The 17,758-nt window shown below is 37.6% G+C and overlaps 1 long non-coding RNA gene and 3 other non-coding genes across 7 annotated transcripts; all 4 read left to right on the plus strand.

The window, feature by feature from the left end:
• Positions 1-860: 860 nt before the first annotated feature.
• Positions 861-14,200, plus strand: LOC141570673 (uncharacterized). 4 transcript variants are annotated; one of them, XR_012494972.1, is made up of 6 exons: positions 861-1,394; positions 7,997-8,181; positions 8,460-8,673; positions 9,226-9,418; positions 10,511-10,651; positions 13,453-14,200. It is a non-coding gene; the product is annotated as an uncharacterized LOC141570673 (long non-coding RNA). The 4 variants fall into 4 exon arrangements; XR_012494969.1 differs by having other exon boundaries at positions 866-1,398; XR_012494974.1 differs by lacking the exon at positions 861-1,394 and adding an exon at positions 1,477-4,203.
• Positions 10,306-10,436, plus strand: LOC141568075 (small nucleolar RNA SNORA63). The gene has a single exon (XR_012491082.1). It is a non-coding gene; the product is annotated as a small nucleolar RNA SNORA63 (small nucleolar RNA).
• On the plus strand, positions 10,706-10,883 carry LOC141568129 (small nucleolar RNA SNORA81). Its single transcript, XR_012491157.1, has one exon. It is a non-coding gene; the product is annotated as a small nucleolar RNA SNORA81 (small nucleolar RNA).
• On the plus strand, positions 11,207-11,338 carry LOC141568077 (small nucleolar RNA SNORA63). The gene has a single exon (XR_012491083.1). It is a non-coding gene; the product is annotated as a small nucleolar RNA SNORA63 (small nucleolar RNA).
• Positions 14,201-17,758: the final 3,558 nt, after the last annotated feature.

Raw genomic sequence — 17,758 nt, forward strand, 5'->3', positions numbered from 1 at the left:
TCTGGAACAATTTGGGCTGTGCTTAAGAGATGTTAGTGCACGTGCGACGTGAGATTTGTGCAGAGGTTCCTCCCTTCTCTTTGCACTCTGCCTGCACAGGTAAAGCAACCATTTTTATAGCAACCTCTTGCAAGAAATTCAGAAAGGGTTAAAGACTCAAAGGAGTAAGACAGATCCGGATTGTGTTTCCATGGTGGTTTCTGGCTATTCAAAGGTCATAAGTATTTTTGAGGATCCAAATGAGGTGCTTCCTATTGGTAGTAAAGAACCCTGGTGCCCAGTCATAGCCAATTGTGAATTTGGGCCACTAGAAACCAACACATTGCTAAGGAGACTGATCGTGTGGAACATCCTGGACTTTGCAGATCTACAGCATTATTTGTGACAACATGGATGGATCTTGAGAGTGTAATGCTGAGCGAAATAAGTCAGACAGAAAAAGCAGAGAACCATGTGATTTCACTGATGTGTGGTATATAAAGCAAAAACAACAAAAGAACAAGACAAACAAATGAGAAACAGAAACTCATAGACACAGACAATAGTTTAGTGGTTACCAGAGGGTAAGGGGGGTGGGGGGGTGGGAGAAGAGGGTAAGGGGGATCAAATATATGGTGATGGAAGGAGAACTGACTGTGGGTGGTGAACACACAATGGGATTTATAGATGATGTAATACAGAATTGTACACCTGAAATCTATGTAATTTTACTAACAATTGTCACCCCAATAAATTTTTTAAAAAAATTCTGTAATTTTGATTTTGAGATGATTAAGAGGATTTTTCAAATACATGTTTTTTACATTCTTGAAAACATTATAAAATGTTGTATTCTTCTTACCACACACCTTTTTATGCCCTACAACAGCTACTCTCTGCCCTTCGAGGCTTTAAAGATTAAAGGTCATGACGTGTTTCTCGCCCTGGAGCCCACCAGAGAGAAACAACCCACAGACCACTAGACACACGGATGCAGCGCTCTGAGCGCCTAAGGAGGATGAGCGCACTGCAAACCCCTTGGGAGCTGGAGCCCAGCCCAAGGGGTGGAGGAAGCAGCGGCCACACCCCAGCGGGCACGCAGCCCGATTGGCCAATCGCCACTGAAACCCTGCGCTTGTCTTCGATTGGTTTCAGCGGTGACGCGCCCTCCCGAATCCTCGCTGGGATTGGCCTATTTCTTGGTTCTGACCTGGACGGTGGCCAGAGGAGGACAAGAGACTTCTGTACAGGATGGAGGGACGATTTCGGTGACATCTGAGACATAAACGCTCGTCAACAAGCGACAGGACTCCAGGGACATGGCGGCGGCCTCTGCAGTGTCGGTGCTGCTGGTGGCAACTGAGAGGAACCCGTGGCAGAGTGTCCCCAGCCTGCTGCTATAGCTGCTGGGCGGCGTAGGTAACTGGGCTGGGGGGCGGGGGCGGTTGCCTTCCCGCCCAGGGGCGGGGCGGGGGCTGTTTGGTCCTCCTGGGCAGTGAGAGATGCAGGGCGGCGGTACCCGGGGGTCGAAGGGGAGGAGGAGAACAAGAAGGTAGAATCTACTTGTCAGGGGATCCTGTTTTCTATTCCACCTGTGAGAGGGAGTCCTACACCCAACCCTTCTCTTTCTTACCCCTCCCTGGGGTCATCCTTCAGCCCGCCGTTTGCCTCAGTTTCTCTATTTATGAGGTGGGGGGAAAGGCTCTGGGCCTGCCATCCTTTATGCGCCCCTCGCCATGCAGGCAAGAGTAGGGTCTCCAGATTTAGCATTAAAAATACAGGACGCTAATTACATTTACATTTCAGCTCAACAAACAATTTTCTAGTGTAAATATATCCCCAATTTAAACAACAAATAATTTTAGTATATGTTCCCAATATAAAATAAAATATAAAACATTATTTGTTATTTTTCTGAAATTTAACTGAGCGTCCTGTTTTTTATCTGGCAACCCTAGGCAAGAATAACACTTGTGTACACCTCCTAACCATTTACAGTACTTTTATAGCACTGGCTGTGTGGGGAGCATTGTGATAATCTATGTTTTGATGAAACCCAAAGGGACTTGCCCAAGGTTACAAAACTAGTAAATAATGGGGCCAGGACACCTTAAAAGTCCATTTCAGTTCTGCTATCCTTCATCAGGTGTGCAATTCAAAGAGAGACTCTGGGGAATTCTTTCTCATTGTTAGAATGAAACTAGTTACTTTATCTTTCAGAGAGGATGGAGAGGTTTTTTTATAGTTAACATACAGTTTCAGGTGTACACAATAGTTCACTAACATTTATATACTAGCTTCAGGTGTACACAATAGTTTCAGATGTACACAATAGTTATTCAACATTTATATACCTAAAGAAGTGATCACCGTAAGTCCAGCAACCATCTGACACTGTATCACGCTATCACAATATTATTGACTATTTTCCCTATGCTGTACATGACATCACCATGATTTACTTGTTTTATACCTGGAAATTTGGACCTCTTATTCCCTTCACCTTTTGCCCCCATTTTTAAAATTTTCAATTACAGTTGACATTCAATATTAATTTTATATTAATTTTAGGTTTACATAGTGGTTAGATATTTCTATAATTTAGGAAGTGATCCCCCTGACTAGTTTGTACCCTCCTTGCACTATACATAGTTATTACCATATTATTGACTATATTCCCTAGGCTTTACTTTACATCCCCATGACTATAACTACCAATTTGTACTTCTTAATGCCATCACATTTTTCACCCTGCTCCTTAGCCCCCCTTCTATTACCCTGATAAATCTAGGATGCATCTAACACCATACATAATTATTATAATATTACTGACTATATTCCTTATGCTATACCCTACATCCCCATGACTACTTTGTAACAGCCAGCTTGTACTTCTTAATCCCTTCTCCTTTTTTTACCCAACACCCCAAACCACCCTCCCATCTGGCAACTATCAAAATGTTCTATGTGTCTATGAGTTTGTTTCTGGTTTGTTTGTTTGTTTGTTTGTTTGTTTGAAACCCTGGGGCTGGGATCCCCTCATTCCTTGGGGGCAAGGGGCCGTCACTACCAAGATATCCCTCGTGACTTTTAATGGTCACATGCAGGTGTGGGACCAGCCTGATCCACATCTCCACCTCTCCTACCAGTCTCAAGGTGGCTGCTTCTCTATGTCCTTAGTTGTAGGGCTTCAGTTCAGTTAGACTGCAGGTGATTCTCAATGATGGTTGTTCTGTTGATTAGTTGTAATTTTAACATGGTCATGACCGGAGGTAAGCACAACATTTACTTATTCTGCCATCTTGACCGAATCTCGATGGGGAGTTGTTTTATATTCAAGTTCTGCACTGTGGCATTTGCCTGATATTTTGGGGGGAAATAACTGCATTAAACTGTCGAGGAACATTTATTTACTATATGATGTTGAAAGTATATTTAGTATGTTAAATCACAGTGGCATATCATTTGGCTTTGATGTCCATGAGAAGGTTATATTCATATGTATTGCAAAAGATCCACACATCCCTGTCGAGGTAGCAACTAAAGAAGTGTGGTGTATAGAAGCTAAGAGCTCAAATTCTAGAATGAGACACACCTGGGTTCAAAGCGTAGTTCTACCATTTGATGACAGTAGATAAGTTACATAATCTCTCTGGGCCTCAGTTTCTTCTTCTTTAAAGTAGAGATGATAATAATTGTACCCATTTCATAGGATTGTTCTTTGCCAAGGAACAGTTAAATCCTTGTCAAGTGCCTAGGACATTGAAAGTAGTTATTTAATTTTAGCTATTATTAGCTATTATAATTTGACCTTTAGTAACTGTGAATCTTTGGACTAAAACATTAAATAATTAATTTTAAAAATTTTAATTTTATCATAAAATTTTAATCTTACATTGAAAAAAGCCAAGCAATTAAGAATAGTATGAATATGTTGAATTTCAGTGAAAAGAAACATACTGTTCAATAATTGTTAAAGCAGATATTTTTAGGCCATAATATACTGATTTTACCAAATCAAATATCTGTAGCTGGGCTAATGTAATCATATATGTGTGTAGCCATCTCATTCATTCCTCCCATATATAATTTTATGTGATTTTTCATTTTCACTGTGTTACCAATAGGAAGAATTGTTAGCAAGCACCAAGGGAGAGAAAATGACTCCAGGGTGATGGTTAAAGCCAGCAAATGGGTTTACAGTCAGTGGCTGTTTCTAGTGAGGTAGACTGAGTATTTTTTTTAAACTAAAGGTCAAACTTTGTAGAAGTTTTATATTTCTTTGTATATCATTTTATTTCCTTAGTGTTTACAATGTTAAAATAGTTTACTTACAAACTATTCCCTAAAATTCCTCTTGGGAACTTTTCCCTTTTTATCTCCAAAATACTATGAAAGAAACCTTTTTTACCACTAAGAAAGGAATATGGGATTTTGAATATTCAAGTCCTAATCTTATCAACTACTATTTATTACCCAAGTGATTGTAAACAAGTCATTTAACATATCTAAGCCTTGGTTTATTTGTAATATCATAACTAACGAAAACCTACTTCCCACACCCAAGGTTTATACATAATATTATTACTATATATTATTATCCACCAGGGAAAACTTCAACCAGAGATGAATCCAACTGTCTGTCTTTGTGCCTGCAGCAAGCCTCTCACCATGTTTCCCCGAAAATAAGACCTAGCCAGACCATCAGCTCTAATGCATCTTTTGGAGCAAAAATTAATGTAAGACCCGGTCTTATTTTAATATAAGATATATTTATTTTAATATAATAAATATATATAATAAATACATTATATATTATATAATATAATATAATATATAATATAATAAATATATATAATAAATACATTATATATAATATAATATAATATAATATGTTATATATTATATAATAAATATATAATATATAATATAATATAAGACACATTAGAGCTGATGGTCTGGCTAGGTCTTATTTTCGGGGAAACATGGTAGAAGAGCTGGAGAACTTGAACACTGGGAAAGATTTCGTACTAAAATTAATTCATGGTAGTCAACTTCCCTGGGCTTTCAGCACTGCACTGCAAGTCCATTGTTTCTCCAGCCACCTCATTCTTTCATTTTATGTAATTGCTGTTTCAAATCCTCTTCACTCTTTTCAAACCTCTGATATCTCTTACAAGCCATTCTCAAGTGATCTGCGTTATTGAGAAAATATAGTACCTGAGCTTCTGAGCTTCCTGCCAGCAAATCTGCCCACACCCTCATCTGCATCCATCCAACTTTCATCAGTCTAGCCCCTTTGTCCATGCTCTGGATCCTTCCCCTCTCACCATCTCAGGGGTCTGTACCATTGGGTACCCCTTCGGTCAGCTGCATGGTTAACCAATCCCTCTTTACTAAATCCTTCCCATCAGCACTGAAATGTTTTGCAGTCTCTGCCTTCTTCAGGGAACAATTTTAAGTCCCCACCCTTCCCCACACCTAACACTCTTTCTTCTCTCACTTACAATTTTTATGAATTGTCTGCCCTGCTGTTTCTATTTCTTTGCTTCCCATTCTGTTCTCAACTCACTCCTTTTCTGGTTCTTTCCGCACCCCTCTTCTAAAACTATTCCTGCTAAGGTCACCAATAACTTCCTTGTCCCTAAATCCATTGGACTTTTGACCTCTTAGCAACATTTAACACTCTAGAAGTATTCCAGCAAACGACAGCATGTGGACCAAATCCAGCTTCTGCATGTTTTTATATGGACTGTGAGCTAAGAATGGGTTTTTACATTTTTAAGGAATTGTAAAAGAAAAACAAAGACCATATGGGACAGAGATTCTACAGCCTGCAAAATCTAAAATATTTATTTTCGGGCCCTTGACAGAAAAAGGTTGCCAACTCCTTTTAGAGATCCCTCCCTCCTTTTAGCAATCAATTCTTCTCTTGGCTCTTACAGAGTTTAGATTTCCTTTCACTCATTCCTCCCCTCCTTCTGAGTCTCTTGCTGGATCACCAGACCCATAGATGTTAGAATTCCTCAACACTTCATGTTGTAAGTGAGGCCTCACTGTACACTCTGGATCTCAACTCATAGCTTTGTTGACAACCCCCAAATTTCTATTTCTAACTCAAGTTTTCTTCTGAGCATTATACACGTGTATTCAACTGCCTACTCAGCATCCTCACTTGGTGTGCTACAGGTGTCCTGAGCTCAGTATATTTGAAGTTAAGCTCACAGTCCTGTACTAATCCTGCTTTTCCTGCAGACTCTCATAAGATTATACATAGCATCACGCTCATAAAGTTAAAGCCAGAAATTTGGCATATTTCTCCCTCTCCCTTCCCCAATCTTGTTCCACCCACATCTAAGCAATCACCAAGTGCTATTAAATACATTGTCTACATACAAAGCTTGCCCAAAGAAATGTATATACATTTTAAGAAAGGAAAAAACTGTATTAAAATTGTAATACTCAATATATACCGATAACAAAAGATGAATACAAGTCATGTGTATATATATATATTTTTGGCACCCCTGGGCTTTTTAAATCTCATTACTTCGTTGTGCCCAACACCACTGTACCCTTAAGTGAAAACCACCATCTCTTTCCTGGTCAAATGCTTTAACCTCCTATGTGGTCTTCCTATTTCTCTCTTCTCTTTTAAAAAACATTTTTTATAATTCACATACCATAAAAGTTACCCCAAGATGTATAATTTAATGATTTGCAGTATATTCACAAGGTTTAAACATCATCACTATCTCATTCTAGAATATTTTCATCACCACAAGAAGAAATGTCATACCCATTAGCAGTCACTTCCCATTCTCCCCTTCCCTCAGCCTCTGGTAACCACTAATCTACTTTCTGTCTATGGATTTGCCTTTTCTGGGCACTTTGTATAAATGGAATCACATAATATGTGCTCCTTTTGCCTGGCTTCTTTCACTTAGCATAATGTTTTCAAGGTTTAGCCACATTGTAGCATGTATGAATATTTCATTCCTTTTATGGCTAAATACTATTATATATATCCTCATAGAAATATACTACATTTTGTTTATCCATTTTTCAGTTGATGGACATTTGGTTTGTGTTTTCATTTTTGGCCATATGAATAATGCTTCTATGAACACTTATTTACAAATTTTTGTGTGGACATATGGTTTCACATTTTTTAGATGCATATGTAGGAATGGGATTGCTGGTCATTCTATTTAATCTTTTGAAAAACTGCCAAACTGTTTTCCAAAGTGGCTGTACCTTTGACATTCCCATCAGCAATTTATGAGGATTATAGTTTCTCCACATTTTCACATTTTGCCAACCCTTGTAGAGAGATATTGGTCTCTAGTTTTCTTTTCTTCTTCTTCCTTTCTTTAAAAATTTTTTTTATTATCTGTCTATATTTGGTGCCAGGGTAAAATTAGTTGGAAAGTGTTTCCTCTTCTTCTGTTTTCTGGAAAAGACTGTATAAATCAATGTTAATTCTTTGAGTGGTAGGATTCTTCAGTAAAAGCATCTGGGCCTGAAGATTTCTCTTTTGGGAGCTTTTTAATTACAAATGTGTATTTTAATGGTTATAAGATTATTCAGGTTATCTATTTCATATTAGTTTATTTTTGGTAGTTGGTGGTTTTCAAGGATCTGATTTCTTTTAAGTTGTTGAATGTATGTGCTTCAATTTATGAGTAATCATTGAAAGTTTTCATATTAGCATATTTCTAAAATGGGCCCATGGTCATACAATTAATTACATAAGTATAGTTGACAAAGATACATAATTATGTGAGTAAGATCTAGAATTTATAGAAATTATGCAGAACCATTCATCTGTGACATAGAAACATTTTCTAAGATGAACATTTCTTCATAAAATGTATAACATGGGCTTTTCCCTTTATCTTCTTACATTTGATATGTAAAAATATAATACTGAGTTTATTGGAAATTTCTGCTAAAGGTGTTTTAAAGTGAGATTTATTTAAATTAACCATTATTCTTTTTTTTCCCCCACATCCAGGAATTGAACCTAAAGTAGCGCTTCCTCCCTCACTTTACTGAGGTCTCTGCTCCGTTGTCACCAATTCGGCGGGTCCTTCCCTGATTCTCCTGTACATTTTTCATTCCTCATATCAGGGGATAAAATTCAAATCTTAAATTTGAAAAGAAGCTCCTTTGAAGTCATCTAGTCTAATCCCCTCCCAGGTTAGCAATCCTGCCTGCTGTGGACAGTCTTTCTATTTTGTGGGAACATTCTGAGTGACAAGTGACAAGGCTTATTACTGAGTTCTTAGTGCTCTCCCAACATGAGCCAACCAGATGTTTGCACCCCACTGCTCTGTGACCTCTTTGTCATACCATAACTCTGTTTTGACTCCTGCAAGTCCACAGCAGTTTAGTGGAACACGTGCCCTATAAGCATTTTTCATGAAAATGGTATTTTCGCATTTGTTAGGGACTAATTTGTGGTTTTCTTTTCCAAGATTGTCAGACTGCACACCACACTGACGTTGACTCCGCCTGTCAGACCACCCAGAGTTTGAGGCTGGAAATGCGCACACAAGAATTGTTCAGTCACGATGATCAAAGGCCCCTCAAAGGGCCTCAGCCAGAGAAATTTTCTGCCGGGCATCTCTGGGTCTCATTCTCAAGGAGGAAGCTGGGACCGATGCTTTCAAAGTTCAGACATGACACAAGGTAGAGAATGCTTTGTTGTTTCCTGATTATCAAGTTTTGTCAAGTTGATTATCAACATTTTTTGAAGACTCATTGAAATCTGCTTCTATTTCTTTGACACCATTTTCTGCTGATATGTTTTATTTAGAGTAGAACTTTTCACACGTCGTGGATGTACCCATAACGGCTAAATATAACTGAATCATTCCGCTAACGTCGCAATGGGTCTCTTTCATCCACACACTAGGTCTTCCCACACCCCGAAGAAAATGTTGGAAATGTTTGTTTTGGTTCTTTAATTCTCTAGCTGGTATCTTTAGGAAAGTGAGGATCCCAAGTTTGAAAAGGCATGAAAAAGTAATTAAAAATGAAACACCTAAAGGGATTTTATCATGCAGCAGTTTGACGAGTTGTAATCGTGGAAGTGATTCTGTGTTGTGCTGTACAAAAGTTGATTGCAGACCAGAATTTTAAACTAAGTATGAACAGTTCAGCATTTAACCATGTGCTTCCGAAGTCATTTGATGGAGCCTTTATTTCTACAACATAATAATTTAAGCTTTTGACTTTTAGACCCAAAAGGTAATCCTGGCACTTGAATATTATCTGGAAGCAACTTGTCATGCCTGCATTGTGGAATCTGTGTTCAAAATGAAATGCAAGAAATGCAGGCTGTCACAGCACGTACTCAGTATTGGTACTCCAGAGAGAACATGATATGTTACATAGAAGATATCTTCGTAAATATTGCCATACTTTTTCTAAGGTATTTTTTAACCAGTGATATTTGGGGTATGGGAAAGAAAAATAATTAACATAATTCTTTAAGCCATTTGCCAGCATGAATACCTAGAGGTAATACTAAGATTTTTCTTTAATAGATATTATGTTTTAGAACGGCTTTAGGCTTATAGAAAAATTAAGAAGATAGCACATAGAGTTCCCATATACCTTGTGTTGTATCCAGTTTCCCATACTATTAACATCTTACATTAGTATGGTACATTTGTTAAAATTAATGAACCAACATTGATACATTATTATGAACTAAAGTCCAAGGTTTATTCAGATTTCATTAGTTTTTACCTAATATCTTTTTCTGTTCCAGGATCCCACCCAGTATACCACATTACATTTAATTGTCATGTCTCCTCTTAGCTATGACAGTTTCTCAAATTTGCCTTGTTTTTTTTTTTTCTGATTTGGACAATTTTGAGGAGTGTTGGTCCAATAGTTAGTAGAATGCCCTTGCATTGAAATTTGATGTTTTTCTTAAGGTTAGACTTGAGGGTTATGGATTTGGGGGAGGAAGACCACAGGTGAAGTGCCATTTTCATCTCATGAGATCAAGGGTTATGACTGTGGATGTTGCCCGCGAGCATCTGGCTGAGGTAGTGTTTGTGAGGTTTCTCCACTGTAAAGTTCCTCTTCCACCTCCCCTTCCATACCATAGTCTTTGGAAGAAAGTCTCTAAGTGCAACCCACACTTATTTATTTATTTATTTATTTTACTTTCCAAAATGGATCAAGATGCTTGCTTTTGGATGAAGCAGATAAATAGGTTGAGCCAAGGGACGAAGGATCAAATCCATGAGATTTACCAGAAAGGAAATGCAAGTATTCAGGCATGCACATGATTTTTCTGTAGCTGGCAGGTTGGGTTAATTGTTACAATATAGCTGTGCAGTGCTATATTGTCCTTTCCCCTGCTAAAAGCAATTGTTTCCTACAATCTCTGTCTGGCTCATTTCTATAGTAAGACAGGGACGCTTGGTCTCAAACATGGTTTCTCCAAGTATTATTATGAAAACTGTTATATCTGCTTAATGATGTGTCAACATATGGTCTCTTTTTTAAGGCTGTGTTGCTTTCTGCCTCAATGCCAATGGATCTGTCGCAAGTCATCAAAAAGTTCATGAGAGATCCATTTCAAATTCTGGTGAAGAAGGAGGAATTGACCTTCGAAAAGGTCAACATTTTATAATAATTTTGAAAGAGGGTAATGTTTTTCTAATTGATCTACCTAAAAATTACAGCCAGATTTTTTTTTTTAACCTTCTTATTTAAGCTCTGTGCTAAAGTAGTGGAAACTAGTATCATGTCTAAGTATTTGTAATAAAGCTAGCGGAGTAAACACAAGGAAAAAACAACTGTACCAGATAGTAGAAAAACTAAGATGAACCTCTTTAATAAGTCCAGTGCACTTTGTTCTGAGATTTGGTACAATAATATCTGTTTAGACAGAATTAATAGAATGAAGTTCTAACTTGTCTCTTCCAAAGGTAGGGATGGTTTTTTATCACAACTCTGATATGGTCTAACATTTTCCTCTCTGAAATACTGTAGGGAAGGAAATTGTACATATGTTCTTTGTGACGTATGAGAGACAGACTGGTGCATAGTCTGTTCTTTTTCAGAGCACAAGGCAATGAGTAGACTGGCCTGAGCAAAATACGTGTCAGGGATTTCAATTTCTGATGTCATAAGAGCAGCTCTTCCCCAGTATTGCTAGTTAAGACACTATTCATATCTAATTATTTCATTGATAAACTGACAGCAGGATCTAGTTACAATGTAGCTGTGAAGTGCTACATTGTCTTTGCCCCCTGCACAAAATAAAACTGTTTCCTTTCTAGCCCTGTCGCCCATGGTACCATAGCCATCGGGGATGCATGGTCTCACACATGTTTACCAATTTAAATGCTGACTTGATGGATGACTCATGAGCATTAAGTCTTGTTAATATTTCACAGGTAAATGGTGACAGAGACACTTTCAAGAGGGAACTCAGATAAGGGACAAGCCGCATTTTGATTACTACTGACTTATTGGGAGTTCAATTCCTTATTTAATTACAATATTTATCTCCCAAAACTTGGTTTTGAGGGGAAGAATTTTAGTCGTCTTGGTCAACTCACGCAATGTGGGGGGCTAAAGACCACCTTCTGCAGTGATCTACATGCTGTCTACGCAGTTCATTACTATTTTGTGGCCTAGCAGACTGTACAGCAGTTGCTTTTGAATCAAAATGGGAACATGCTTTCGTACGTCAGGCTCATGATTTTTCCCACTAGTACTTATGGTTATAAACTATGATGAAAGCTATATTCTTGTGAAAACTATATTCTTTGTTGAGTGTTTGTCCTCTTCATTGAATTACTTGCTTTTATTCTTGTGAGTTAAAGTCACGTATTGCTTTTCAAGTGTGATTTTGTCAGCCAACCTTGAAAATCAAATAAATGAATCAGGAGTAATCTTATCATCTAGTAATGTGACAAGATGTATTTAAATTATAGTTTGGGAAGATTCATGCTTATCAGAACACAATGTAAAAGCAAATGTAAAATTAAAAGTCTACATTTTGGACTTTATACAGTTGATATTCAAAAGAAAATCAATAATACTGTTATATCTGGTTGTCTTAGCTTACATGTGAATCTTTTTTTAGCCATGTTGCCCATATCTTGTGCTGTCTTGGTGATTCCTCTATAATTAGGATTTTCTCAGCATTTTCTGATAGCAATTTGTGTTGACCCTGGAGTAGGTATAGTGGCTTTATCACTACCATGTTTCCCTGAAAATAAGACCTATCCGGACAATCAGCTCTAATGCAGTTTTTGGAGCAAAAATGAATATAAGACCTGGTATTATATTATATTACACCCATTCTTATAATAAAATAAGACCAAGTCTTATATTAATTTTTGCTCCAAAAGACACATTAGAGCTGATTGTCCGGCTAGATCTTATTTTGGGGGAAACACAGTAAATAAATTGAATTATGTCATGCTACTCATGTAAAAATAACTTTAAAAATATATAGTAATTGATAAAAATAGGTGATGAGGTGGTGCTCAAAAACTACATTGGCCTGATTTAGGACATATAGTCATAAGTGAAACAAGTTTGGATAAAGAGCGAGGCAGTATTTCCATATTTGTTTTTTTCTTGTCCTGGTTATTTGATATTTTAAGTTGCTCCTGCCAAGGCATTTTTGATTGGTTGTATTATGTGTTTTGGTGGAGAGCTGTGGTGGTAAACATATCTCAGTCATTGGTATTACGGTGTATGAGATGATCAGAAAGCAGTGATAAATACAGGTTGCCATTACAAATTTTTGAAGGTCCTCCACACACTGGAAAAAGTTTTAAGCTGGAACTTAAAACTTTCTGTCCAATAGAAATTTCTGCAGTGGTGGAAATGTTCTATATCTGCGCTGCCCAGCACAGTCATGACAGGCCACATGCAGCTGCTGAAATGTGCGTAATGCAACTGAGGAACTGAATTTTCTATTTTATTAAATTTTAATTAATTTAAAGTTAAATAGCCACACGTGGCTAATGGTTATTGTATCGGACAGCATAGTCCTAAATAATAGATAACATTCCAGAGTTTCTGTTTGCAGTTTATAGTTCCAAAAGTGTGTCAAACTAGATTACATAACTGTTCTTTGTGTTGTGTCCTTGGTGTTTACATCTGTCCCAGGCTGACACCTGATCTTCGCCCACTTTGGTATGGGATTTAATTTCACTGCCCCAAGCACAATACTGTCATCTGCTTTAAAATAATAATGCTCAAGATGCTTAATAGGCTCTGATCTTGCAGCCAGATGAATTCTTCTGCACTGACTACAAAAGAAATCTTTTCCTTTTCCCTAGATATTGTGATTAGCATCTAGTGCTCCAGTTGCAAGTACTCTATGTACAATCTTGGCCAATGATGGGTCAACAAGTAGCTCAATTGTTAGTAGCTCCTGTAATATTTGGTAATATTCTGATTAATAATTTTTCTTTTGTTCAGAATTGGCAGTGGGAAGAGAACTGGGGTAGAAACCTATGGCCATTGCATTGAATGGGACAAGAGGATTCTTCATGACACTGGGACTTCCTGCCACCCTGCAGTGGAGGAAATTTCAATGAATGTGGCTGACCTGATTCCTGGGATGCAACAATTTTGAATGCAGTGTTCACTGTTGCTGAGCAGGAAACCACCACATGTACTGAGCTTCTTTCTTTGGGAATTTGAATCTTGTCTCAATGCTCATAACGGATCAGAAATAGTGATGTTTGATAGCAAAGCGACATTAGTCGTGAGTCTTGTGAGGAAAGTCATTGGCTTTATCCTCTTTCGAGTTAGACTGTTGGGGTTGGGTGTAAAAGATGAGGTTATAGAATCTTTCTTCGATATTTATTTTATAGTTCTGTAAAAATTATTATATTGAGTGTTTACTATCATGTAATAATATACTTGTGGACTGAAAGATAAGTGCTGTATAAAAACAGCCAATTATATCCAGCTAGTAAATCTGACTTTATTGTGTTAGTCATTAGACTGAATAGAATAAACTTTAGAATGATTTTTTAAAGAAAATATTTTAATTCATTTTAATAATGCTGTATTTTTATTCAGTTAAGCATTCTATTAGTGGTAAATGTGAACTGGAGCCTTTTGCTAAGCGCCAATCATATCCTAGGATTAAACCCCAGAAAAAATGCCATACTGTATATTGAATGTTCAACAAATTGTAATAAAACATATTTTCTCTAAAGCTGTTTGGTCCTTATTCCTTAATTATTAGTATTTGTACTTTTTGCCACAACTCCGTATTTTCAAAGAAAGAAGATAAAACAGCACTCTACAGTAAATATTTTGTTCCAGTTACAAAATTACACACAAAGGATATAATAAAGATAGCTTTTCATAAAAAGGTTTACTAGTTCCAAGTTAGCTGCTACTTGGCAGTAGCACAAAAATGATCAATTGCAGGTATTTATCAGCACCATTTGCTAAACATCATCTGCTTCTTTAAGAAAAAAGAAGCAATAAAATGTAAGATTTCTCCTCCTTCTAGCATGGCAAACATTTCCTGATACATACAAAATAGCTACTTAACAGCAAGATGTTTTGTTTTGTTTTTTCTGTTAATAAACCAATTAATCAGTAAAATTCTTTTCCATAACAATAGCATGGAGTTGCTGTAATAGGTCCTATTACCAAAGGATTGACATTATGATCCTTGTTTTTTCCTACTCACAAATTACTTATTTAACAATCTTTGTCTTGACCACAGTTTACAATTTGTCAAAAGAAACACACAGGCAGTGAACATTACACCAGTTGTTTCGATTTGTATCACCTAGAAAACAATATACTAATGATTTTCTGGGTGGCAGCCCCCTCTGTCCTTTCTCGGTCCTTGTACCAATTCTTGCCACTTTCTTTATCATAAAACTACTGTAACAAAACTAATGCCAGAATCCTTGGAAGTGTCAGATCAGTGAAAAGTCATCACTGTCTCCAGTATGTGTGCAAAAGGAGACCCTAAAGAATGATATGTAGGGGATGGCACCCACCCTGGTGTCCATTCCCTACCAAGATTGGAAGGCAGGTGGAGAGAACTACATCAAAACGAGAAAAAAACAAGCAAAATTTCTGTTGTATTAGGAAAAGGTATAACTACAAAATTTGCAGGAAGGTCTTCACAGCCTTGTTTAATGATGTGGATTTTATTTAGGATTAATGTCATCCATTATCACCATCCAGGGACACCTTTGATTACTTTTTTGACAGTCTCATGAGGCACTACTTCCCCCACCACACTTCCCCCCTCCCAGGGCTCCACTCCTGATTTCTTCCTCCTCTGTATGTGGCCAACTGCTCCCTGGATGTTTTCAGTCTGAAGACTCACTGGCACTTCAATATATTCAAAACCAAATTTACCATCTTGCTCCAGTGATACCTACCTCATTACCCTGAACCTTCTCTTAGCTAGACTTTGGCAATGGTCTCCAAAGTTGTTTCCCTGCCCTTATTCTTGCTTTATCCAATCCTTTACCAGTCAGTTCCTGGGTGATCTCATAAACATACCAATTACTCAATGGCTTTTCTTTCTTCCTCAGAATTAAGTCCACAGTTTTTAGTTTTTATATCTGAAAAGTTACCACTAAGTCCAAGGTTATTGAGATTTTCTCCTATGTTATCTTCTAGGGGTTTTACAGTTGTGTGTTTTACATTTAGGTATGTGATCTATTTTGAGTTCATCTTTATAAAGGATATAAAGTCTGTGTCTAGATTAATTTTTTTGCATGTGATGGCCAATTGCAGCAGCATTTGTTGAAAAGACTGTCTTTTCTCCATTGTATTGTCTTTGCTCCCTTGTTGATGTAAGAAACACCCAAACCTCTAGAGAATTTTAATGAGTGTATTTGAGCCAAACTGATTAAAATTGCCAAGAAGCAAAATCTCAGCAGATTGAGAAAATGCTCCAGAGAATGACAGTTTTGCAGCTTATTTTATACATTAGAATCAAAGAAGAAGATGTAAGCAGAGTTACATGAAATCCATTGGTAGTACATTAAGGGGGCAGGAGAATCTCTGGAATTGGATATAACGTAAAACAGAGAGACACATACTTCTTTTACATTGGTGGGCACAGGGTGGTTAATAATTAACATTTACAGCACATAGAAATGATATGCAGGGAACAAGATAATAATGAGGAGTTCTGTGGTCTCCAGCTCTGGTGCAGTGGGTGTATGCTGAGGGGTCTGGAAAAGGGGATTACTCTGACATTCCAAGGGTATGGTATCTTAGATGCAAAAAGACAATGGACAGGCTTACTTAGGGGAAAGATTGTCCTTTGTCAAGGAAGCTTCAGGCCCAGGATGTGACTACCTGCCATGACCCACTTTTAGTTAGGAATTTTTATGTTCAAACCATCCTGTGTGGTTACTTTTGGTCTCTGAGCTTGTAAAGCCCACCATACTGGCCTCCCTGAGAGTGGTAGGTTTAGTATGTGGCCTTTTTTTTGTCCATGCCTTTGTCAAAGATTAGATCAATATAGTTAACTGTATTTATGTGGATCTATTTCTGGACTCTTGTAAGGGAATTTCTATTTGTCTCCCTTACTCCCAAAATTCTACTCACAGAATACTTCACTTTTGGCATTCTGGTCATCAAGTGTTGGGTTTTTTTTGTTTTTTGTGTTTTTTTTTACGTGAAACAACTCTGATACCAGCTAGGTGTCTTACAATTTAATTCATTTCTGACACTATCTCACCTGGAGGTAGCATCAGATCCCACAGGTTAAGGGCTCAGTCCCACAAGACTGCCCTTTCCCACACACAGATGCTAAATGCAAGTCCACATTGTTACTTATGCTTCTGAACGACTGGCTATAAATTGGACATTCCCATGACCCTCTCCTCAGCTTCTATTAACTTGCTAGAGTAGCTCACAGAACTCAGGAGAACATTTTACTTACCAGATTAGCAGTCTATTATAGAAGGATGTATCTCAGGAACAGCCAGATGGAAAAGATGCATATGACAATGTATGGGAGGAAGGGACATAGAGCATCCCTGACCCTTTGGTTGTACCACTCACCTAGCACATCCACGTGCTCACCAATCCAGAAACTCTTCAAACCCTGTCCTTTTGGATTTTTATGAAGGCTTCTTTATGTAGACATGGTTGATTACATCACTGGTCATGGGTGATAAATTCAACCTCTGGCCTCTCTCCCATGCCCAAAGGTCAGGGGGTAGGTCTACACATTCCAACCCTCTAATCACATGGTTGGTTCCCCTGACAACCAGCCTCCATCCTTAGGGGCTATCCAAAAGTCATCTCATTACCATAAACTCAGGTATGATTGAAAGGAGCTTGTTATGAATAACGAAAGACGCTCTTTTTATCTTTATCCTCTGTAGCTATTTCAGGAACTGAGAACAAAACTAAATATCATAACAAAAGATGTTCCCTTGGCTGTTGTATTGGAAATTACATGGATTTTAGGAGCTATGTGCCAAGAGCAGTGGACAAAGACAAATATATATTTCTTATAAATCACAATATCACAGCTCTCTTTTCTGTTCCATTAATCTTCCATCTATTCTTTCACCAATATGACACTGTCTTGATTATGGAAGCTTTACAGTATATCTTCGATTTGGGTAACATCAGTCCTCCAAGTTTGTTTTTCTTCAATATTGTGTTGGTTATTCTGGGTCTTTTGCTACTCCATATGAACTTTAGAGTCAGTTTTTCGATATCCACAAAATAACCTGCTAGGCAGCTACCTTGAATCTATAGATCAAGTTGGGAA

Source organism: Rhinolophus sinicus, linkage group LG01 (assembly GCF_036562045.2).
Source record: "Rhinolophus sinicus isolate RSC01 linkage group LG01, ASM3656204v1, whole genome shotgun sequence".
Classification (NCBI taxonomy): Eukaryota; Metazoa; Chordata; class Mammalia; order Chiroptera; family Rhinolophidae; genus Rhinolophus; species Rhinolophus sinicus.